At 41.5% G+C, this 24,765-nt stretch overlaps 1 long non-coding RNA gene across 1 annotated transcript in view; it reads left to right on the top strand.

The window, feature by feature from the left end:
* The first annotated feature begins 12,976 nt into the window (after nucleotides 1-12,976).
* The window catches only part of LOC116940538 (uncharacterized), a 46,202-nt gene continuing 34,413 nt past the window's right edge, over nucleotides 12,977-24,765 (top strand). Inside the window, exon 1 of the long non-coding RNA XR_012941326.1 lies at nucleotides 12,977-14,067. This is a non-coding gene — a long non-coding RNA (uncharacterized LOC116940538). The remainder of the gene's footprint in view (nucleotides 14,068-24,765) is intronic.

The raw sequence follows: 24,765 nt of genomic DNA, 5'->3' as shown, positions 1-24,765 counted from the left end.
ACCAGTCAGGCCAACAACACAGACACTTGCCTGGCGGACCACGAATTTCAGAAGAGTGCTAAATTTCGTGTTCATCCTCTGGGTTGAACATACCAGCATAGGCAGAGTGAACAAATACGAGGTACAAGGCAGCAGAAATACATATACAGGGACACCAAGAGGAAAGACGGACAGAGAAGCAAGAAAAAAGGGCCGGAGGGATGAACAGACAGAGGCTTAAAATAAGCAGCAGAGGTGGGGGGAGGGGCCGAAGAGAGCAAGGGGGCACGGCAGCAGAAGAGGGGGGAGGGGGTAGGAGAAAGCAAGGGGTGCAATAGGTTTAGGAAAGAATTGTAAAGGTAACTTCCCCTTAGAAGTATGTTAATAAAGAATTATAATTTTACGGTATTTCTACATACGTGGCTTTACCGAAAAAAACAATGAGTAATTTATGCAGTCACGAAAGCTTTAATTTTTTTATTAAATGGTGAAATTGCCAAAGAAACGTTGAAGAGCAGGACATCAGATTGAATCGTAGTACCGCAATTGGAAATTTATTGTTGAATTTAATACAAATACTGGATCAAGCAGAGGTGTAGCAAGGATACATTTGATGCAGAAAATTACAATTCATGAATGACGTCTCGAGCAAGCGATATGCATTCACTTTAAATTAGTTTATTTTATATAATTGACAGAATAATCACAAACTAGTTTTGGAAAATAAGTGGGCTTAAGCCATGTGGCATATGGCTTCATGCTTACTTCTCTACCATAAGAAATAGCCCTCCCCCAGTATCATGTGTGGCATTTCAGAATGAATTCCAAAAGCTTTACATTTGTCCTAAAGCCAAATTTCGCTATTAACACTGTACCACCTAATCGACAACAACAACAACAAAAATCTCCAGTCATGGGAGAATTGGAAGGTGCAATAATGGCAATGCAGTAGTTTTAAAAAAAGTTTTTCACAACCTTTGGGATGCCTGGATTTTATGGCCCTTATTTTGATAAACAAAAAAAAACTTGGCATGCCACAATTGCTGCGACGGGATATCACAGTAGCTGCTTTCCCTGTTGGGGCGCTTGCTCTGTCAAGTCAAAGTGCACCCACGAGAAAATGTTTCAAGCCTCACTCTCGCTGCGCTTTCCTTTGCAAACGCTCCACTCAGGGAGATTCTCTCAATCGGATTTATTGGCATCCGTCTGAATCCATGACTCACCTCCCAACGCTTATTTTTTTTTTTTAAAGAATCAATCACGAAAATACGTGTGTGTGTGCGTGTGTGTGGGGAGCGGTGGTGCAGCGGTTAGCGTGCTGCGATTCGAACCTGGATACCGAAGTTCGATTCCCGCTCACAGCCAACACCAGTGATGATTATTTGAACCGTTCCTGGGCGTCCCCTAGGTCGACTCAGCCTCAAATGAGTAACTGGTGTATTTGTATTGTGTAAAGATCATCACTGGGGAGCTAAAGGCGGCCGGGCGTGGTGTTGGCCGCCCACCCCATCGTGTGCCATGTCGGCCTTCATAGGTCCTCGCTAACAGAACTTTGCTCCTACAGTCTGTTTAGGCTACACGGGGGGATCTTTGTCTTTGTGGCAGGGCGAGTGTAAAGCTCTAGCCTTTGCTGATATTTTCAGAATAATGTTTAAGTGTAAAATAAATTCACACTTTTATCACTCAGATCATATTGTTAAAAATGTAAATGTAAAAACATATATATTATAATTAACCCTCTGATTTGTTGTCACAAATGTTTGAAATGTTAAGCTATTGTTTTGTCAAAAGCATAATACTGTTGAGTTGCTATGGGTTAACAATGCTAGCCAGAAGAAATACCCCACTCTTCAAAGCAGTGTTATTGACGAATTTGTTGAGATTTTGTTATTCGTGCTCATGCACCACTGTCTATGAAAGGGGTGGGCAAATTTTTTGACTCGCGGGCCACAATGGGTTCTAAAATTTGACAGAGGGGCCGGGCCAGGAACAGATGGATGGAGTGTTTGTGTGAACTAATATAAATGACATGTAAAAATCATTACATGAAAGGATTTGGGCTTTAACAGGTAGCAAAGCATTTATTTGCAAGGAAATTTAACAAATTGCACGAACATGAACAATACAAAAACATGTCGTAACTCCCGGTCAAAGTGCGCCATCTAATAGGGAAATGGGAGCATTACAGGAGAAATGTTTTATTGTTCGTGTTTTTGTTTTTTTGTTTGTTGTGGTTGCACCCGATTCAAGAGCCGAATGGCTCACAGGGCTATACCAAATTAAATAAACTGAAACTGAAATCACCGTAGCTAAAAGAGGTCCTGTAGGTTGCAGCGCGACTAAGTTGTCCGTACAGAGCTATGCAACAAAACCCTTTGTTGCGCTGGATGTCCTGTGCTTCGATGTACTGTATATGCGCCCCCTTCCCATATCGTGTCAACCCATACGGTTTACCCCGTATTCTTGTACAGGGGAAATTTAGTTTTCAGGTCCATACGGCGTACAGCCGTTTCAATACGGGCAACAAAAACACGTCTATTTGTTTGCGTTTCTCTCTTGTGATGGGACTTTGTAGGATGAACGTTGAGATTTATAAGGGCACGGGGTGACCAATAAAGTCTGAAATTGGCCTCTAATAAGGTAGGGCACTGATAAGGGGTTGCCAGGTTTGCCTTCCATTCACCAATTGACACTATCAAGCGTGGCGAGGGTTTGATCACGTAACCCTGGCGACTCACACAGCATGGGAAGGCCCTCGTCCAGCAGCGCATTGTGTCCCTTCACTTTCAGCAACCTGCAATGACCATCAGCACGATGTAGTGTCAAACAACTCCAGTGTACCCACGTGGTGAGGTGAAGTCTTCATCCAGCAGCGGATTGACAAAAAATGGCATCGTGAATGTAGATTTAACCGAGATTATTTTCAGTGTCCCACCGGATCCGGGCATGTTCGAACATTGCTTTATTTATTTAGAAATCTAAGTCCCAAATGGGATGTGAGCACACAACAGGCAGCACCGTTGTGTCCGTGCAGAGCAAATACGATCTGGCTGGGTGGGAGGTAGGGAAATCAAAACTTCATCTGCGTTATAATCTTCTTGTTTCGATAACATAGGCAGGTTGATATGGAACGTTAATATCGACGCCTGTTAGGCTGTCTGGGCATGGGCATTACCGTGCTGTTAGACTCGTATATTGTCTCTGGTAGAGACTGCATCTGGCAATGGGGACTAATGAAGGGACTCCTTTTACCCCAAACCTTGTCAATATCTGTTGCAGACTTCTTGAGTTGGCTCACACAGGAGAGTTCCTGCATCAATATGCAATTGCCTCAATGAATATAAACAATCACACGGCTTGATAAACCCTCAATTGCCAGGTAATACCTGGCTTTTATAACTACCAGACCATGCGTTAATTGTGTTTTAACCGACCGTCTGTGTTGCTTTATATAGTTTCCAAATTTTGCTAAACCCTGTTTGATTTAGTGTTGCTCCGTCTCTCTCTGTGTCCCCTGGTGTCTCTGTGTTAATTCCCTCTACTTAAGGTCTGTATATAAATGCAGTTATGTGTTTCCTCTCTCTCTTAAATTTAGCTATTCTGTACCTGATGATGATTGCTTGTGTTGCAATCGAAACGTCGTATGCTATTATATAATTTTATTTTATTTTTATTATTTCTACGTGACTTTACCGAAAAAAACAAAGAGTTATAAAATATAAACAACAATAATACATACCAGGCATTTGCCAATCCACTGCTAGATAAAGTTGTGGGAATGTTTTTTTTAAATTTATGAATAGTTTATTGGTCAGTGTGGGTTGGTGAAGTGAGGACACGTGCAAATAATTGCTCGTCGATCAATCGCCACGAATGTTGGTCGTGGCCGAGAATCAAACCCAGGTTGCTCGGTTCACGGCACAATGCACGATCCGCTCACTGTGCCACTGCTTCATAGCAGTGACATTTAATTGAAAGGGCATTGGCTGATAAATTGTGTATGGCATGTTGCATGATCATGAAATACATTCAGCAGGCGATAATACGCTTAGACGACAATGCATTAGACGTTGCTTGGTATTTAATTCAAATCAAAGTTCTATATTTAAAAAAAATATAATAATAAATAACAGGAATTTGCCAATCCACTGCAGACTAATAATATTTTAAGTGAGAATAATCGAGAGCGATGGTCATATTTTGCTTATGATTCAAATAAAATTATGAGAGAAGAGATATTTGATTGTGACGGATATGTGCTTTCACATTAATGAGCTCATATACATTGTAACATACCTCGCTGACACCCCTCCCTCTCCTCCACGTATTTATGGTAGTTGTTCAATACTACATTAAATAAATTATCTTGACCTCCTCTTCACCAACCCGCACTGACAATAGTGCTGATGTATGGTCAAACAACCATACTTAAATCTTTATCCAGCAAATCTTCATCCAGCAGTGGATTGACAAAAGGGCTCTGTATTATTTGTTATAGTTTTTCGTGGTTATTTGGTTCTGCCTACATGTTGTGTTTTTGTGTTGATGCATGAACAGTTTGGGTTTTCAGATTTTCTCCCACATGAAGTAAATGTATGGACTTTTCCAAACATCCCAATGCAAGACCATCCTGACAAAGATGTATTTTACTCAGTGAGGTTTAAGTGGATAAACAAGGGGAATTATTATTACTGCTATGATTCATTCATGCTGATGCCTTTATATCATCTTGTGAACTTTACAAATTGAATAGTAGACCATTATCTTCGTTCCAAGGAAGGATAATTCTAAAATAGATTGGTACACATATATGAGTATTGTTATTATTTATGGAATGTTCTGTCCTTTACTCACGACATCCTTTATATATTTGCTAACATTGGAAATGAAAATAAAGGCAGTTGCCTGGAACCCAACGGGATGAGAGGTTGATTTAGTTTTTACAGGTCATTGGTATGCAGATGGCCAAATTGTATTTTATTCTCAAAAGATGCTCTACACGGTTACAGTAAGCAGCAGACACTCTGCTGGCCACCCCACTCCTACACCCACCTCAGGACATTCAGAGAAGAATGTTTGAAGAGCCAACATTTTTACTGGTAGGAACGAAGTTGTAAACTGAGTGTACCAGCCTGCAATAGATTAATGTGTCCGTCCGTCCGTCCATCCGTCCGTCCCCTTTCAATACTTTAACAAAGTGAAATCTCGTGCTGTTGGATGTAAAATCAGCAATAGACAGCGCAGAAACTTCATATGTCTTATTGCACCCAACATTTGGAAGTCACATTATCTCATTTGCGAACTTCGCTTTTGGGGATGTGGCAAATTCACACACAGCCCACAGCCGAATACCATTTGCGAGGCGAAGTTTGAAGGCACCGTGACGTTACTTTGCCAATGTTCCTACCAGCCCACCCTGCAGGGACCTGTTTTTGTAATGAGGAAAAATCCATAAAAATATATCCATATAAAATCTGATCTTAGCAACCCCATTTGACCACATTACTGTGCCATAAAATAGACACATGCATGATATTAGCAGAACTCTACGGATCAGATTACGCCGCACCTGCAGGCTGCCTCAACTCCTGCTCCACTTCACTCACTTTTTTCCACCCGCATCACCGTGACCGCTCGCATCTGCCGCTTTCATCTGTTCACTTTTAGGAAAATCCACGTTCTCATTTCACTTTCTGCTACGAATCTCCTGGTTCATGCTCTTATCTTTATCCGTCTGGACTACTGCAATTCTCTTCTTCCTCATCTCCCTGCCTCTTCTTACACTCCCCTTCAACAAATAAAAAAATTATTCTTCACTCTTTCGGTAAAGTCACGTTGAAGGGAAACAATAAAATAATAAAATACATATAAAACAATAAAAATTATCACGACGTTTCGACCATAACACAAACGGTCGTCATCAGGTGTGTCGGTTGCATTAATTAATTTATTTTTGAACGGTGTATTTACTTATTTATAAAAAACGTCAGCACCACGTGCAGCGATTTGGCAGTATATTTAGAAGGACTAGTCCATCTATGTTCTGAAAAGAGGAGGGGGGAGACGAAAAATTAATGTATGCTGTCTGAAAGCCACTGTAAGCATGAACAATCAATTAAGACCTGAAATGGTTAATCAAATCTTTCCAATGATTGCTAAGCCAGAATCCATCTTCTTGGTTGAAATTGTCTCTGTGCTTGTATATGTGGATAGCCTCATGAAGGAATCTCTCATGGTAGCCAGATGGCTTACAAAGAACCTCTGTCTTGGAAAAGTCAATGTCATGTGAGCTTACTGAATTATAACAATGATCTGCCATGGCCGAGGTGTTGGTCCTACCGTGTTTAAGCTCTGCTTTGTGTTCACGAATGCGGTCCGAGACATGGCGTTTGGTTTCTCCAATGTAACTACTACCACAGAGATAACTTAGTTTGTAGACACCAGGGTACTGTATGTCCAGAATCACATCTTTTACAGACAGAACCAGATCACAGAAATATGTAATGTGTTGAAACGGACCTGGATCTTGTGTTTATTCAAGATTTTGGAGATCTTTTTTGTGATCCTCGCAATGTAGGGTAAAGTGATGGTTTTGAAAGGCTCCTCAAGAGGGTCCTTCTTCATGGTTTGAGTGATAGCTTTGCGGATTGTATAGTCGGAGTAACCATTAGCCTGAAGAGCTTGGTGTACGTGCTTGAGTTCACTGCCTATGTGTTCCTGGTTGGATATGCATTGGGCTCTATGGTACAGAGTCTTGATGAGATAATTCTTCTGTGATGGATGGTGGTGGAATCCGGTTTCAGATAAGCATCCGTATGGTTAGCTTTCCTGTAGACAGAGTGGCTCATTGAACCATCAGGTCTCTTTTTTTACTAGGACATCCAAAAAAGGTAGCTTGCCATCTTTTTCGACTTCCATGGTAAATCTGATGGCTGGGTGTATGGAATTGATGTGGTCGAAGAATTGGTCTCGAGCAGGCCGGCCATGTGGCCAGATGACAAAAGTGTCATCCACGTACCTCATCCATAAGGTTGGGCGCAGAGTGGCAGTCTGGATGGCGTCAGTCTCAAATTTCTCCATGAAAATGTTAGCTATAACCGGAGATAGGGGGGAGCCCATTGGGGTGCCCTTAGTTTATTTGTAGAAAATTCCATTCCAAGTGAAGTATGTATTGGTTAAACAGTGTCTCACCAGGGGGGGTACCTCAGTGTTTAGTCCTTGATGAACCAAGTCTTCAATGATTGCGATGGTGTCAGGTACAGGAACCTTGGTGAATAAGAAAACTACATCAAAACTGATAAGCAGGTCGTCTGGGGACAGGGAAATACCCTTGATTGTCGATACCAGGTGAGTAGAATTTTGTACCGCAGAGGTGGTTTTTAGTGAAAGGGCGCAGGATTTCAGACAAAAAACGAGCCGGTTTGTAGGTGGGGGAGTTGATAGTAGAGACGATGGGACGAAGGGGTGTATCTACTTTATGTATTTTTGGTAAGCCGTATAATCTTGGTGGCCTGGCAGCAGAAGGTTTCAACGAAAACTGTTTATTGTTTAATATATATTTTATTATTTTATTGTTTCCCTTCAACGTGACTTACCGAAAGAGCTAAGAATATAGATTACTGCAGTCACGAAAGCTTTAAATCAAAATTTAACCGCCTCTACGGGGAGGGTTTCCACATAACTTTAAGATCCTTCAACAAACTCTGGTATAAGAAGGCTCAGCTGATCGAATCTCTCACCTTTCTGAAGAGATGCCGCGACTCTGGGGTAATACCAATCGCATTTACACTGACCTCTGCTGCTGTAACTTCTTCTAATGCGAAACGAATTCTTTTCAAAAAGAGCTTAGCTCTTATCTCAGAAAAAATCAGACTTATACGCACCGAACTAGATCACTTAGACAAGACACTCTACAAATCACACTTATCATTGACGACAACAATGTCCACATCGGATTGGGAATATGTAGACAATATGACTGCTTCTTCAGCTGCTACTATGTCGACCAAATGTAAGGACAACCTGATTTCCAAATTTAACCTCCTCTTCAACAAAATACCGGACACACACACCAAAAAGTTAGACGTTAACAAAGTCGTAATTAATCGCAGTAACAGTTCTATTTCCGATGGTCTGAAATCCGTTTTAGCTAAAGGTCTAAACTTTGCAGTCACACCTAAACACATACCAGTGAATGATATAATTGCCCAAGTAGACATTGCTCTCAGGGGCCTGGGTCACATCGCTGCAGACGTAGCAAGATCTGAAATCGCTGCAACCCTCAAACACGCTAAGGTGCCAGCTAGCAACCTCAGCAAAGATGAGCATTTTGAATTATATAAATTAAAAAAGAGCAATGATATTGTAGTCCTCTCAGCTGGCAAGGGCAATGCTACTGTCATCATGGATAAAATAGAATACAACAACAAAATTAAAGAATTACTCGACGATGGTAGTTATACAAAAATAAAAAGAGATCCCACAAACAGCCTCGTCACACAAACCAACAAAATAATTTCTGATTCAACCGCATTAATTGATCAATATAAACAGTTTTCATTGAAACCTTCTGCTGCCAGGCCACCAAGATTATACGGCTTACCAAAAATACATAAAGTAGATACACCCCTTCGTCCCATCGTCTCCACTATCAACTCCCCCACCTACAAACTGGCTCGTTTTTTGTCTGAAATCCTGCGTCCTTTCACTGGAAAAACCACCTCTGCGGTACAAAATTCTACTCACCTGGTATCGACAATCAAGGGTATTTCCCTGTCCCCAGACGACCTGCTTGTCAGTTTTGATGTAGTTTCCTTATTCACCAAGGTTCCTGTACCTGACACCATCGCAATCATTGAAGACTTGGTTCATCAAGGACTAAACACTGAGGTACCCCCCCTGGTGAGACACTGTTTAACCAATACATACTCCACTTGGAATGGAACTTTCTATAAACAAACTGAGGGCACCCCAATGGGCTCCCCCCTATCTCCGGTTATAGCTAACATTTTCATGGAGAAATTTGAGACTGACGCCATCCAGACTGCCACTCTGCGCCCAACCTTTATAGAAGAGGTACGTGAATGACACTTTTGTCATCTGGCCACATGGCCGGCCTGCTCTAGACCAATTCTTCGACCATATCAATTCCATACACCCAGCCATCAGATTTACCATGGAAGTCGAAAAAGATGGCAAGCTACCTTTTTGGATGTCCTAGTAAAAAAGAGACCTGATGGTTCAATGAGCCACTCTGTCTACAGGAAAGTTACCAATACGGATGCTTATCTGAAACCGGATTCCCACCACCATCCATCACAGAAGAATTCTCTCATCAAGACTCTGTACCATAGAGCCCAATGCATATCCGACCAGGAACACATAGGCAGTGAACTCAAGCACGTACACCAAGCTCTTAAGGCTAATGGTTACTCCGACTATACAATCCGCAAAGCTATCACTCAAACCATGAAGAAAGACCCTCTTGAGGAGGATTTTAAAACCATCACTTTACCCTACATTGCGGGGATCGCAAAAAGATCTCTAAAATCTTGAATAAACACAAGATCCAGGTCCGTTTCAACACATTACATAAAATCCGTGATCTGGTTCCATCTGTAAAAGATGTGATTCCGGACATACTGTACCCTGGTGTCTACAAACTAAGTTGCCTCTGTGGTAGTAGTTACATTGGAGAAGCCAAACGCCATGTCTCGGACCGCATTCGTGAACACAAAGCAGACCTTAAACACAGTAGGACCAACACCTCGGCCATGGCAGATCATTGTTATAATTCCGTAGGCTCACATGACATTGACTTTTCCAAGACAGAGGTTCTTTGTAAGCCATCTGGCTACCATGAGAGATTCGTTCATAAGGCTATCCACATATACAAGCACAGAGACAATTTCAACCGAGAAGATGGATTCTGGCTTAGCAATCATTGGAAAGATTTGATTAACCATTTCAAGTCCTAATTGATTGTTCATGCTTACAGTGGCTTTCAGACAGCATACATAAATTTTTCGTCTCCCCCCTCCTCTTTTCAGAACATAGATGGACTAGTCCTTCTAAATAAATTGCCAAATCGCTGCGCGTGGCGCTGACGTTTTTTTATAAATAAGTAAATACACCGTTTTAAAATAAATAAATTAATGCAAACCGACACACCTGATGACGACCGTTTGTGTTATGGTCGAAACGTCGTGAGAATTGTTATTGTTTTATATATATATTATTTTATTGTTTCCCTTCAACGTGACTTTTCCAAAAGAGCTAAGAATATAGATTACTGCAGTCACGAAAGCTTTAAATCAAAAAATAAAAAATGCTTTCCACGTGGGTTATTTTCAATCTCCCCTTCAATTCTCACACTTCGCCTCTCCTCCTTCATCTTCGCTGGCTTCCCATTTGCGGCACCGCTGTCTTTTCAAAGACCTTACACTATGCCTTAATATCTTTCCATAGCCTTGCCCCACCTTATCTCGCCTCACTCACCTGTTTGTATGTTCCCTCTCGTCCTCTTCGCTCACAACCTTGTCACCGTCTCTCTCTCCCTCTCTGTCCCTCCTTCTCCGTGTGCCCAATATCGTTATCAATCCTTGTCCCTCCTTGCACCCCTCCACTGGAATTAACTCCCCCTGTACAATGAGCATCCCTCCCTCCTTGACCTTCTTCCATTCATCTCTTAAAGCCTCACATCTTTTTCATTGCCAATTCTCTTACCTCCCCTCGCCCCTCCACTCCTTCCCGTCTCCTCCCCCGGACTTTTTTGACCCAGGTGTTTCCTTCTGTTACGTTCAGGGGCGGTCCATAAATGACGTCACGCGATTTTGGACGTTTTTTGACCCCCCCCCCCTCTCTTCGTCACACGGCGTCACAAAAAGTCAGACCCCCCTCAAATATGACGTCACAAAGCTCTGCCCCCCCCCCCCAAATAAACCATGCTTCAAATCGCTTTAAACTATTGTCATTGTAGTGCGTATTTCATGTGGCGCTGCACTCTGATGTTGTAGGAGAAAAGATTTATTAAAAAGTCTATTTAATTAAGTAGAACGTGTTGTCTATATTTATTTAAAGTTGCGCACTTTGATGTGACGTCACATTTCTCAACCCCCCCCCCCTCGTCACACATCGTCACAAATGTCTGACCCCCCCCCCTCCCCGCTAGGTGCGTGACGTCATTTATGGATGGTCCCTTAGGAATTCAACGGTCTCTGCACTCCCCTCGCCAGCTTTACTCACTCGATTATATTGGCAGGAAACGTAGTGGACTGGAAGCCCAACCGGGATTAATTCACAGGAGGCAGGGGATTAATTGTGTATGTCTGTGGATATCTGTCCACGTGTATCCGGACACCCGGATATATAACAAATGCGCTGCTAGTGGGCATTACTGGTAGGAGAAATTTCCTTCCAGCACCCTCCGCAGGAATGTGTTTGTTACCGCTGTTTAACTACGCAACGCTCTTTGAGCTCAGGTTCTCTATAAATAAAAGATACGATGTTTTCAATTGCCATGTACATGTTTACTTTACAGAAGCAATTGCTTCTGACGTATACACGAAGGAAGATGTACCATCTAATAAATGCTTTATAGACACAATAATACGTATGTTGATTATTGCTTCAGATTGTGACACCGAATACCACGTTTACATACTTTGTATTAAAATATGAGTTTGTGAGTGTAGCATTGTTTAGGTTTTGTCAAAATCCATTTAACATGTAATTTAAACCTACATTTGAACTGCATATAGACCAGGAACAAGACAATTATTTCCCACATATAAGTTATCAACACTTTACATCTGACCGAATGAATGAGAGCAGGTTTCAGTTACAGTTCATGTGCAGGAGCTGGGTGGATCGTTGCATCAGAGGATGGTGAGAGCTTGTGATTACTTGGATAAGCCTTTATCCAGCAGTTGATTGATCATAGCTGAGAATGAATTGGATGACACACAGTTTGGTATATTGGTCATTATCCAATTATCCTGTGTGTGTCAGCGAAGATGCTTTGCCCACGTGCCCATCTGTCAACTGCGACCATCTTTTCCGAGTTCATAGACCTCGGGGTCAGTCTCCGTGTGATGTATATCGATTATTTTGAAATTGTGGTCGGTTCCAGACCAAGATTACCTCGCTGCTTCGTGTTCTGAGACTCGGTGTGAAATAACTTTAGAAAAAGGTCATTTTCACGTCATGCTGCTTGAACTATTTTAATCATTCGCTGGGCCACTATAAGTCCCTGGCTGTGCTTGTGAAAGAGTAATTGAAATAAACAAACGGTGAATGTTTACCTCAAACATAATCATTTCACCCTACTGGTGGGCTTGAACCCGAGTTTGTCTTGATTATAATATTTAATTGGTATATTTAGGTGCATCTGCCACTGTTATAGCACAAGGCTTTCACGAAAGCACGATGTTTCACAGACAAGTCGAGTCTTTCCGGTAGCGGGACAATGTTACTACGTGGTTTCATTCATTGTACGATTAAAAAAAAAATTGCACCGTCACACTCGCGCACGTGTCCGACTCTTTTTATCTCTTAATGCCACGGAATATTTAACATCCACCGGTGAGGCAGGCCGTGCATATATTTTTGGCTAATTCCACCCGCTCGATGACATAAGAGATTAGTGCCAGAAAGATGTGGCACTACTTGGGCATATTGGCACAAGACGGAGGAAAGTGGAAACAAATTACGAAATGTGCAGTGGATACCTACGGGCTATCTGCCCATGGACCGTGATGATGATTATTATTCACCAGGGCAGCCACCAGTCTCGAATTACGAATTATTAGCCTCTGCAACAACAAAAATTGTACAATCGTGCATCCATATCTCTGCCTAATATAAATGCTTCTGGAACACTGGCTCTGGAGAAACGTAATTTGTGGATGGACTTTAATGCTACCTTATTTCATTGTTGATTTTTTAAATCTTTTTTAAATAAATATTTATTTTGCTTACTTTTTAACTACAATGATGATTTTGTACAATTCTGTAACCAAGGAAAACAAACTTTATCATTGACAGGCAGTAACCCATAGTTGTTCATTCTGAAAAATGTGCATAATATAATTTGCAAGTAGGATATTATGATGAAATGTGTTGGAGATTGAATATGACTTTTTTTTTTTAATAAAGAACAAATATAAACAATTTTGATTTAAAGCTTTCGTGACTGCAGGGATTCATATTCTTGGTTCTTTCGGTAAAGTCACGTAGAAGGGAAACAATAAAATAAAAAATATATATTTTAAAATATAAACAAATTTACAAAACCAACTCACCAACGTAGTCGGCAATGTGGAGAGGTGTTTTCATGTGCTCGGTGCCACAGGCAACACATTGTGACCTGCCGGCACCTCCGATTAGTACGGTTGGCTGCATACGGTGCGAAATAAGTTCAACATGAATACATACATATGGCAATCCAGATGGCTTATGTAAAAAGCCCTAGGGACAACATGCACACAAACCATATGCAGCACACACGTTGTTTAGCTGCTCAGGGCCAGAGGTTGCCTTATAAATTGCACCATTTTGTAAGTAACGTGGCACAGTTATATAGTGTCCATCAACCTTGTGCGAAGGATACAATTCACAACTTTCGCTGTGACATTTGGAACCTCCTACATTATCATTGACAGGCAGTAACCCAATAGTTGTTCATTCTGGAAAATGTGCATAATATAATTTGCAGTTGTAATAATTAAAGTAACAATACAACGTGTAGCCTTTTTGTCAAGCCACTGCGTCCCCATACCATCTCAGTCGTGGAAGTTGTTCGACCGCCCTTCACCAAGCTCACCACTCACTTGGCGAAGCAAAGAGAGAGAGAGAGCCCAGGGCCATGAATGGCATGCAGGCTGTAAAGATCATAGTGAGTAATGACCACTACGTCACCACTACGTCACCACCCCGTCTGTCTGATCGTTGCAGTTCAACACAGGTAGTCCTCGAGTTACGACGGTCCGACTTACGATATTTCGAGCTTACGACGGCGATAGCGATGCGACAAAATTGCCATCAACAACCTAACATCGTTCAAGTACGCAGACGACGGACAGAATCTTGGTGAGTACAGTTACAATATGATACGTTACGATACGTGCAATGCATGTATGATACGTAGCTTCAGCGATTTCATTTTAGGGTTGCCACGATACGATACTTACGTTCAATGCATGTTAAACGTTTTTACAGCAGATAGGATTGTTTCCTGAAAAAAACTTTCTATGAAAATGCAGTTCATATAGGTAGGCTAAGAATTTACCTTGTTTTTTTACTTTATTTTTTTACTGTGCAATACATTATTGTAATTAATAAATACATACAGTATATAGTTTATACAGTATGGTACTGTAAATTGCTCTGTTTTGCTAATTTATCACCATTCTTTAAGACTCCTGGGTAGGCTAAGGCCATCTTCGACTTACGATATTTTTGACTTACGATGGGGGTCATCGTAACGCATCTCCATCGTAAGTAGAGGACTACCTGTATCGTAAGTCGGGGACTACCTGTATATGTTCAACCATCATGCCATGCTTTAGACCAGTGGTTTCCAACTTGTGGTCCGCGGATCACGAGTGCTCCCCAAGGTTTGTGTGAGGTTGTTGAGCCAGTTTATTTTGGGTGACACCCACTGCAAGCTAAGAAGCTTTTTTTTTTCAATCGTGAGCCGGCGAAAAGCGGCTGATATGGTAGCTGGCGTGTTAAATGGAAACGTAGGGGTCACAAGGGGTTGCGTAGAATAACAGCAGGGACATTTCACATGCATGGCTAATAAGCAACCCGAACTATGTGCAGTACAATGGAAGTGGAACTGTGTACAAGTGCCCCGCTGAATGGTTACACACACGATTCTTTAGATAAAATACCGTTATTTTTACTGCATGACAACATGTTGTGTATCGATAAAGCAGTCGGGAATCACTGCTGCGGACAGGACAGTGTTATTAAACTTTCCCAAGCTGACTTAGGCTGCTGCTGCGGCATTTTTAAAATACAACTATTCATCCTCCGTGCGTTCAGTTTCTCACACCACTTAGCCACTTTTACAAAGCGTCAATAGCTCAGCTGCCGCCACCACCACCTGGTAATGTCTCCATGGTGCTTTGGATGGATGACCACCACAGGTTGTCTTTGGGCTTTCAGGAATAATAGTGGGCAGCAGAGGGGAATACCGTGGCAAGATGTCAACGACCTCACCCGGTACACAGGAGGCCGTGGGTTCGATCCCGACCCTGACGCCTACTTTATATCTGGAGTTCGCATGTTCTCCCCGTGGTCGCATGGATTTCTTTCCGGGTCTTTCGGGTTTTCCCTCCACATTTAGAAACACGCGTTTCTAAAGTGATAAGCCACCTCGTTTACCATCATTTGTGGCCAGGTCGCTTCTGAAAAAGAGCTATACAGCTCAGTGGGCCTTACCTGGTAAAAAACAAGTTTTATAGTTTAGTTTTATAATACAGCATAATCCATTGTGCTGCACAGGTATAGCTACAGCTGAGGAAGCCCTTAGAATTTTTGAAAATGAGATGTAATGTAAGGCGCGTGTCCAGTGGAAAGCACTCTGAGGTGTCTGGTGTAAACAGTGCTCTATCAAATGCAAATTGTTATAAACATTATTTTTGTCATATATTTATAGGCTCCCTCATCGATGCTCTCCTTCACTAATCCATACTGACCAGCGTGGTGAAGTATGGTTAACTAACGTCCAGAATCCACAGTGGATTGAAAGCATGGCTGTAAATGGACTGTACTTGCTTTTACCAAAATTCTCAGTCTGTTGTAAAGTTGTTTGAACAACCTGTGACAGCATTGGCAAGAGTAGACCATTGTGTACCTATATCATAGCCTAAATCCCAAAAATGAAAGTCACCAATAATTAAAGTGTTATTTTAAAAAAAATGCTGGTTTCTGGTAACTCACAACAAAATTTTGAAACATTGAATGCAGTGCGATGTGTTCTTAAAACGTTTAAATGTGATCGTTAGCAATTAATTCAGATCATGCGTTATTCCTGTGAAATTAATGTAGGTGTGGATTAAGTACGTTTTATATTTTCGTAGGCATGCGTTAAGAAAAATAATCCGAAAAGGCGTTGATTGGCAGCACAATTATAACAAGAGCAAATCGGAGGGGTAATTTCTTGCAACAACAAAATATAAATTGATTCGTTGGAGGTTTAATTGGCTTCATTGCCTGGGCAGCAGCACCAGGAGCATTATATATATTTTTTTATAAGCGGGCACCTGGAATTTTGTAGATTTGCAAATCAGCAGGTTCTTTATCCGTGCGCATATGCAGGGTGCTTCAAAAAATGTTGGAACACTTCTGAAAATTTGCAACAATACCACAAGAAGGGTGCCTCCGGGCTCTGGAGACCACGTGGAGAAGATTCCAGGCCACGTGTTGAAAACGAAAACGATGGCGAACAAGTGGGAGACTCCTTGAATATTTTGAAGCTATTAACATTACATTTGTTACCATGTTACAGTGTATTATCCGTTCTTTTCCATTAAAAACGATTGTCCCATATAAGTGTAAATTTTCTTTTGAAGCACCCCCTGTATAATGAGAGCACCAGATCATTAACATTACCCCCCCCCCGCCGCCCCTGTATAATGAGAGCACCAGAACTTATTCATTCGTAAGTAGAGGAGTCTCTGCAATATGTTTCAATAAACTAACCAACGTCAGATAAAGTTCACAATTCAATATAAGCACTTTAATCATATTACTTTTATTAATTTGTCACTGCTCGCCATTTTGAAATGGCTGTAATTGTTTGCCTTTTGTGGAAATCGTCTGGGATTTTGTTTAAAAAAAAATTGCTTGAATACATTAACAAAAGGATTTTAAATCTGTGTTGTAATGCTATACAGACCGATATGCAATATTGATCTGGAAAACCCTGAGGTTGAAGGAGGAAAACAAATATTTAAAGTATCATATTTTATGGACAGATGTAATAATTATTGCGCACAATTCTCCAGAACTGCGAGTTTTATTTCCAGTGGAGTATTAATCGAGGCATTATTGAGGCGCGTTCGGAGTCAGGAGGCTCGTTTCTACCCCCTAGCGAGGGAATCTGGGTACTGTAATCACAAGTGTGCGTCGAGGTTGGCTCAAGAAACATGAACCCGATGGATGGTTCCTTGCCTTTTAACATCTGGCAACATAAACCTCGTTATTGGTTGTAAGAGGCCTAACTGACTCTGCTGATGAGACCAAACATGTCCATCGGTGCAGATATGTAAAGTAATGTTGTAAAAACATTTTTTCTGGAATATTCACACTGAGAGATTGCATTTTATTGTTTAAATGCAGAGGTGGACTTTTGTCTGGTATAGCAGGCGATATGCATTGATTTAAAATGTTATTCTTCATGCACATGTGTATGTTGCTTTTAACGACCATATTTAAGTTTTATAAAGGTACTCCAACGTGCTCTTTTCTGCCTCTTCATTTAATAACTTTAACCCTGTGCCACATTCATTAATTTATCTACATACGTACCTATGTGTATGTATGTTGAATTTCTTTCGCACCGTACGTAGCCAACCGTGCTAATCGCAGGTGTGGGGGAATGACAACGAACTAAGCACATATAGCGGTTCTAAATAAATTAATTTTAAATTTAGATTGAAAAGGGCATAACTCCAGTGGCTTCCTAATACCGGAAGAGCGTTCCAGACGGCCGCAGAAGCGCGTCTGAAAGCCCGCGATGCGGTGACCGTCTTTGTTCGATGGCCAGGCAAAAGCCGCCGCTGCGAGGATGACCGGACTTTTCCGTGATGGTTTATTGCACATTGACGAGATCAGTAAAGGCATTGCGATTTATTTGTGGCAAGAACTTTGTGTGTACTGAGCGCGACCTTATAATGTATTAAATTCAGCAAATAGAAGCCAATGCAGCTCAGCCAGCACCAGACGGGCATGGCCGAATCTTGCAGGACCCGTCAACACACGTGCACGCTAAAAAATTTTTTTGGCAGACGTCCAGTAGAGTGGTGAGTTGCAATATTCGAGCCTTTTGTCGATATGCTACGCGCCACCGTGTTGGCTATGTTACGGCCACGGTATGGAAATTGCAGGACCTGACGTGCTGCTTAAACAACACATTCTGGTCAAGCGACACACCTGATGTGCTTTGGAGATTGGTAATTTGGCCATTGCTCGACATTTTGCGTGCGGTATATTTTTGTTCCTTTTACGGCAGTCTTGGGTTTACATACACTCTGATATGGTTCGCAAAAGGGTGTTCTTCCAACTGACCACATATATGCTGTTGATTACATTCCATGAGAAGCGAACCAAGTTAAACATCATCATTGTTCCGATCGTTTGTGGACTATGAAAAGGCATTTAGTACTCGCACGCCCATGCTTAAATAAGAAATACAGTGCTGTATTTAATTGTCTTATTATTTATTGAGGCCCATCGAGCGCCCAATAACGGCGCAAATCGTGTTCTCGCTTTTCACTCTAACGCGGGTTAAGAATTTACCGCACCATTTATATAAAAAAAAACTATCCAAAACTAAAACGGCAGGCAAGGTTCCTTTCTCAAAATGCCACTCATCACTGATAACGGAAGATAAATGTAAGCGTTTTCAACCAACATTTAGAAACTATGCAATTTTCGATTAAATTTGTTTTTTGTCAATTCGAGTAAAAAAAACATGTCAACAGAATCTTTGTTTATTTTTTAAGTGAAAGGAGCTTTTTTTTTACAAAGAAAATATATTAAGCGAAATGACATACTATAAGCTTATCTGTCATTTATCCCTTATTTTGTAAGTTTTTTTGTACGATATAAGGTATGAAATTACGGTAGAAAAAAAGATCAACGCGTACCGTAGTGCCATCCTTGTGATGCATCAAGGAATCTCGCGGTCAACCGCGAATGGTCGAGCCGCAGGGAGGCGCGATCGGCGAACTGTGCCTCAATACACGTGGTGCCAAATCGCAAAAACGTGCGGAGAGCTAAACACGCGTGAGTGAACGGTTTTGCTGTGTATGAAAATTGGTAAGAACGTTTTAGAAAGATAAGACCAGCTGCACTGACAAAAGTAATAAAACACGTAAGAAGTCAGACAAAATATACACTTTCACAAAAAAAATTCTGAAAAATAAATTGGAGAATTAAATCCGTAAACATTAATTTTGCTCAAGCTGAAGTATTGTAACCTCCAGGGTGATACAGACGTCTTGTGACCCCCAATTAATTCACCCCTAACATTTTTTCCCTTTGCATATTCATTTCTGTTTTTAATTAACCTTACTTGAAAAATATTAAGTTTTAGAGAATTAAATGGGGTTCATGACGCATCTGACCACCCTGTACATTGACAGAACGTTTTCACTCAGCAAAGACTTCAGTTTGAGTGTGCAGCTTCTTAGACTCTTAGATTACAATGGCAAACAGTTTGCGAAACCTTTGATTTGCTATTGATCCCGAGCTCCTGTAAATTAAACATCACCCAAAAACTCCAATCCCTCCACTGACTCCCAATCGAATCCCATATCAAGTTCAAGATGGAAATTACTTGACTTAAAGCTTTCGTGACTGCAGGAGTTAATATTCTTTGGGTCTTTCGTTAAAGTCACGTAGATAGAACAATACAATAATACAAATAAAATTAAAATAAAGTGAATGAAAAATAATAAAAAAAAAATATCACGACGTCTCGATCGCAACACAAGCAATCGCCTTTTTTCACCTGATGACGATTGCTTGTGTTGCGATCGAAACGTCGTGATATTTTTATTATTTTTTTCTTCACTTTATTTTCATTTGTATTTTTATTATTGTATTGTTCTACCTACGTGACTTTACCGAAGAACCCAAAGAATATAGAAATGACTGTCTTCAAGATACTGCATCAACTCTCCCATGCCTACCTCTCTGCTCTCAACTCACTCTACTCCCCTACACGTACTCTCCTACCTCTCCCCTCTCATCTCACTCTACTCCCCTCCACACACTCTCCTATCTCTCCCCTCTCATCTCACTCCACTCCCCTCCACGCACTCTCCTACCTCTCCCCTCTCATCTCACTCCACTCCCCTCCACACTCTCTCCTACCTCTCCCCTCTCATCTCACTCCACTCCCCTCCACGCACTCTCCTACCTCTCCCCTCTCATCTCACTCTACTCCCCTCCACACTCTCTCCTACCTCTCCCCTCTCATCTCACTCCACTCCCCTCCACACACTATCCTACCTCTCCCCTCTCATCTCACTCCACTCCCCTCCACACTCTCTCCTACCGCTCCCCTCTCATCTCACTCCACTCCCCTCCACGCACTCTCCTACCTCTCCCCTCTCATCTCACTCCACTCCCCTCCACACTCTCTCCTACCTCTCCCCTCTCATCTCACTCCACTCCCCTCCACGCACTCTCCTACCTCTCCCCTCTCATCTCACTCTACTCCCCTCCACACTCTCTCCTACCTCTCCCCTCTCATCTCACTCCACTCCCCTCCACGCACTCTCCTACCTCTCCCCTCTCATCTCACTCCACTCCCCTCCACACACTCTCCTACCTCTCCCTCTCATCTCACTCCACTCCCCTCCACACACTCTCCTACCTCTCCCCTCTCATCTCACTGTTCCCGTAAAAACACTCTCCGCTCCAGCAACCAAGGTTTTTTTTTTCGAAACTATCGGGCGATACTAGATTGGAAGTTTTCGTGACTGCAAGGATCCATACTCTTTGGTTCTTTCGGTAAAGTCACGTAGGTAAAGAAAAGAAAAAATAAAAACTAAATTAAAACACGACGTTTCGGACACAACACAAGTGTCCGTTATAAGGTGGGACAACCACAGCAATGGGCAATGCTTATATTCGGGCAATGTTTATATTCAGTGAAAGATCGCTCATTCTCTGTAGCTGCCGCCATAGTCTGGAATTCCCTTCACCCAGAAAGCTGTGCTGTCGACTTCCCGCCCCTGTTCAAGTCAAGGCTGAAGATCTTTTTTCCTCTGCCTTTAATATTGCCTGTCTCTTTTTGTCTAAAAAAAAATTGTCTTCCTCCCTTTTCTGGACAGTATCTTGAGATGCGATTGCATTTCAACGCAATGTATATCTCCACATGCTCTTTTGTTGTATTACAGCTTTATTAATCATGTCAGATTTGCTGATGACATAGTCTTCATCATAACAGCAGATGAACATTAATTACACAAATGATTGCACGAATTATTAAGAAAGGGTACACAACGTTTTCCTTAATATAAAAAGGAGTAAAAACAAAAGTCACGTGCAACAATTCTGCTAAACAAATGGAGTATTTTTTTGGTGGGAAACATTAGCAAAAAATGTGCACGTAATTTGCATAACTTGTAAACAACTGATTAGGAAGAGCATGATTTAAAGCATTTATCATGAACGTACTAATGTACATTGACCGATTCATCAATGCATCGCACAATGCTGACTGTGGAGCCACCCACAGAGCGATGGGTGGAACGCTCTGCAATCTGGAAGACACAGCGCATGACACAGATTGAAAAATATGCGGGTACCTGCAACAAGCACACCTATATACTGTATTGATTTCTTCCACATTTGGTTGACCCCTGCATGATAGGGGTCAGTGTTGTCGTACGCTGATAAAGTGCTGAAATCGAGCTTCAGTCTCTTTGGGTTTCATTCGCGGCGGGCCACATTGTGACAGTCGCACTTATGCGGCTCCCTATCACCGATATGGCATCAGCATCCAAATGGGAACACTCGCTCGTAATGCCTAAACTTTCACCTTTTAGTCTAACCCTCATCCTGACCCCAAATCTTAAATTTGACATGTGCCCTTAAAAGCCTTCTAATTTTGGAAGACCGTCAATGTCACATTTGTCCCAAATTTGAAAATCTTTTTTTTCTTGCGAGGTCTTGTGCAGGGAATAAAAAAACCCCATGCTACTGAAGTCTTGACCTCATATCGATATTATGTTCTCCGGGTATCACGAAAGGATGTTTAGAAAGATGCAGCGATTGGAAGCTTACACACGAAATGTTTCTGCATCATAGTGATGCGAAATAAAATTGATTTGTTTGGTGAAGCTGACAGAATGAAATATATTGAACAATAATTGTTTTACAGAGCACGTTGGTGACCCATTGCTTGTGTGCTGAAATGCATACATGAGACTAAAGTTAAAATTTGATATAGATTAATTTTGAATAGTATTTGTGCCAAAACATCGCGTGAGTAATCGTTCCAGTACGTAGTTTTTAATGAATTTCAAAATACTGTAATGTTTTGAGCTACTTTATTAAATTCAGTACCACATATGGATTTAATACTGTTACTTAATAATATTATTACATATTCTTGGTTCTTTCGGTAAAGTCACGTGACTTTACCGAAATCCCTGCAGTCACAAAAGCTTTATATAAAAAATATTATTACATACAAAGATCTGTGATGAATGTTTGTGCATATAGTGATTACATTTAAGCTGCTCGATCATCATTTGTCATGGGCGATGGGATGACACGAAAACGCACTTCCATAATTTATAGAGTTCCTTTATGCAAATGACCACAAAGATTGAGTGACCACCAAAACCAGCTGTGCAAAGACTAAAATAGCCATCGTGTAGCAAAATGCAGTATTACAACTATCGAACCGTTTAGTTGAAAGAGAGCAACGTGTGAACGGTTGCACGTTGCACTAAAGCAGTGCACTCTAAAAAAAATGCAAAGAAAAACCAAAGCACCAGATGGCAGTGTTCACCATGGCTGCAATTTGTAGGGGCTCGTTTGTTTCCATTCAAGGATGATAACAGCTCACCACATGAACTGCATCAGACATTTAAAACACTTAACAAAACAGCCGAAGTAAAATGAAACTGATACATAACCACTGCAATTGAATGAAATTATGTACTGTAATAAGTTGTTATTGTAAGGTCATATTTCAGTGATTAATGTATTTGATACTGAGCAAGTTTATATGGCATTTGATAGTTCAAATACTCGTAGATTGTAGTTTTGTACACTTGCGAACCCCTGCAAAAAAAAGATTTCATCTCTAGAACTGCATGGATTGAGGAGAGATGAGTCAGATTATATGACATTTCAAGTATGCATGTAAGTTGAATTTCTTTCGCACAGTATGCAGCCAACCGTGCTAATTGGAGGTTCGGAAAGTAATTGCATCGTGGCCATCAACAATCGGTTGACATTGTGTAATTAATTGTTTTGGTTTGTATTCATTTGGATGCCACTCGGTGATGTAGTTATTGAGCGTGTCCTTGGTGCAACCCCACCGGGGCCCATGGGCTGGAGACACCACTTTAAAAAGAGGGCCCATGGATCTGGAAGGACCAGTTTAAAAATAGGGCCCTGAGTTGGAGGGACCAGTTTAAAAAGAAGGCCCATGGGCTGGAGGGACCAGTTTAAAAAGAAGGCCCATGGGCTGGAGGGATCACTTAAAAAAGGGCCCATGACCTGGAGGGCCCAGTTTAATGAGGGCCTATGGATCTGGAAGGACCATTTTAAAAAGAGGGCCCTTGGATCTGGAAGGACCAGTTTAAAAAGAGGGCCCATGGGCTAGAGGTCTGTTTAAAAAGAAGGCCCATGAGTTGGAGGGACCAGTTTAAAATGAGGCCCAAGGACTGGAGGGACCAGTTTAATGAGGGCCTATGGGCTGGAGGGACCAGTTTAAAAAGAGGGCCCATGGGCTGGAGGGACCAGTTGAATAAAAAGGGCCCATGCCAGCCACCCAACGCAAGGTAATGCCACGAGTGATCATACAAAATAAATAGGAGACTCCTCTACTTACGAACCTTCAATTTACGAACTTTCAGAGATACGAACAAACCTGTCCGTATGTCCAGTTGCCTGTTCGGACCGAGAGTCGCAAGTGGTGGTGGCATCTACATCTGCACAAAATGAAAAACCAGTGGCATCTACATCTCCAGATTATACAAGTTTTAAACCCATTCCCCATGTTTAGTGTGCATGCCGTACAACATGTTTGGAATCAACAGGAACAAATCTACTTACAAGCAGACCTCTAGAACATAACTCGTTCATGAGTAGATGAGTCCCTGTGTGCAGACTATCCGCCTCTTCACAAATCTGTCCCTCCACGTATAATAAACATTTGTATGCATAACCTGAAAACGAGCTAACTCTGGAACGATTTAAACATTCCTCATCTCATCGGAAGTCAGCTTCGCTCGAAAAAATGCTGGTGAATTGCAAGATGTTTATATGCTTGGACCCTCTCCGTTAGATATGGTTTCTATTTTGTCGCAAAACTATAATACAAAACAATGATTGTTTACAGTCCTGTGATTCTTTTGTTATAAACACGAGGCAATTTATTGCACTTCTAAATTAAGTTTTCTCAAGTAGAAATACTCTCAAGTATATTGAGCACTATCCAGCTCTTAAAATCTAATTTATAGCAAATCAGTACAACGACAAATTGACTTACAAAAACATGCCTTCCCAGAATCTTACGTAGAAGAGCTCAGTTTTTGTGCTTCGTCGAGCTCATTAATATTTCACACTGGTCTTGTTTTCTGACTCTGTGGTTCACACCCTTCATCAATCAATACCTCCCATATCTGACATGTTGTAAAATGTGCTGTAATGAACAATGAGTTACCAGTGAGGGACCAGACCTTCTGTACTGCGGCAGCACGTGGCTTCAGGTTGAGGAGACAACAACAAGTTCACCTCGGGTGCTGGCGGATTTATTGACTAACTGTGAATGCGCCGGAAGTAGCTTCATCATCAGCTTTCTCC

This window comes from Petromyzon marinus, chromosome 9, assembly GCF_048934315.1.
Source record: "Petromyzon marinus isolate PM22_M1 ecotype Great Lakes invasive population chromosome 9, UKy_Petmar_22M1.pri1.0, whole genome shotgun sequence".
Classification (NCBI taxonomy): Eukaryota; Metazoa; Chordata; class Hyperoartia; order Petromyzontiformes; family Petromyzontidae; genus Petromyzon; species Petromyzon marinus.
The sequence above is the reverse complement of the archived record's forward strand: the minus strand, read 5'-3'. Positions and strand labels throughout refer to the sequence as shown.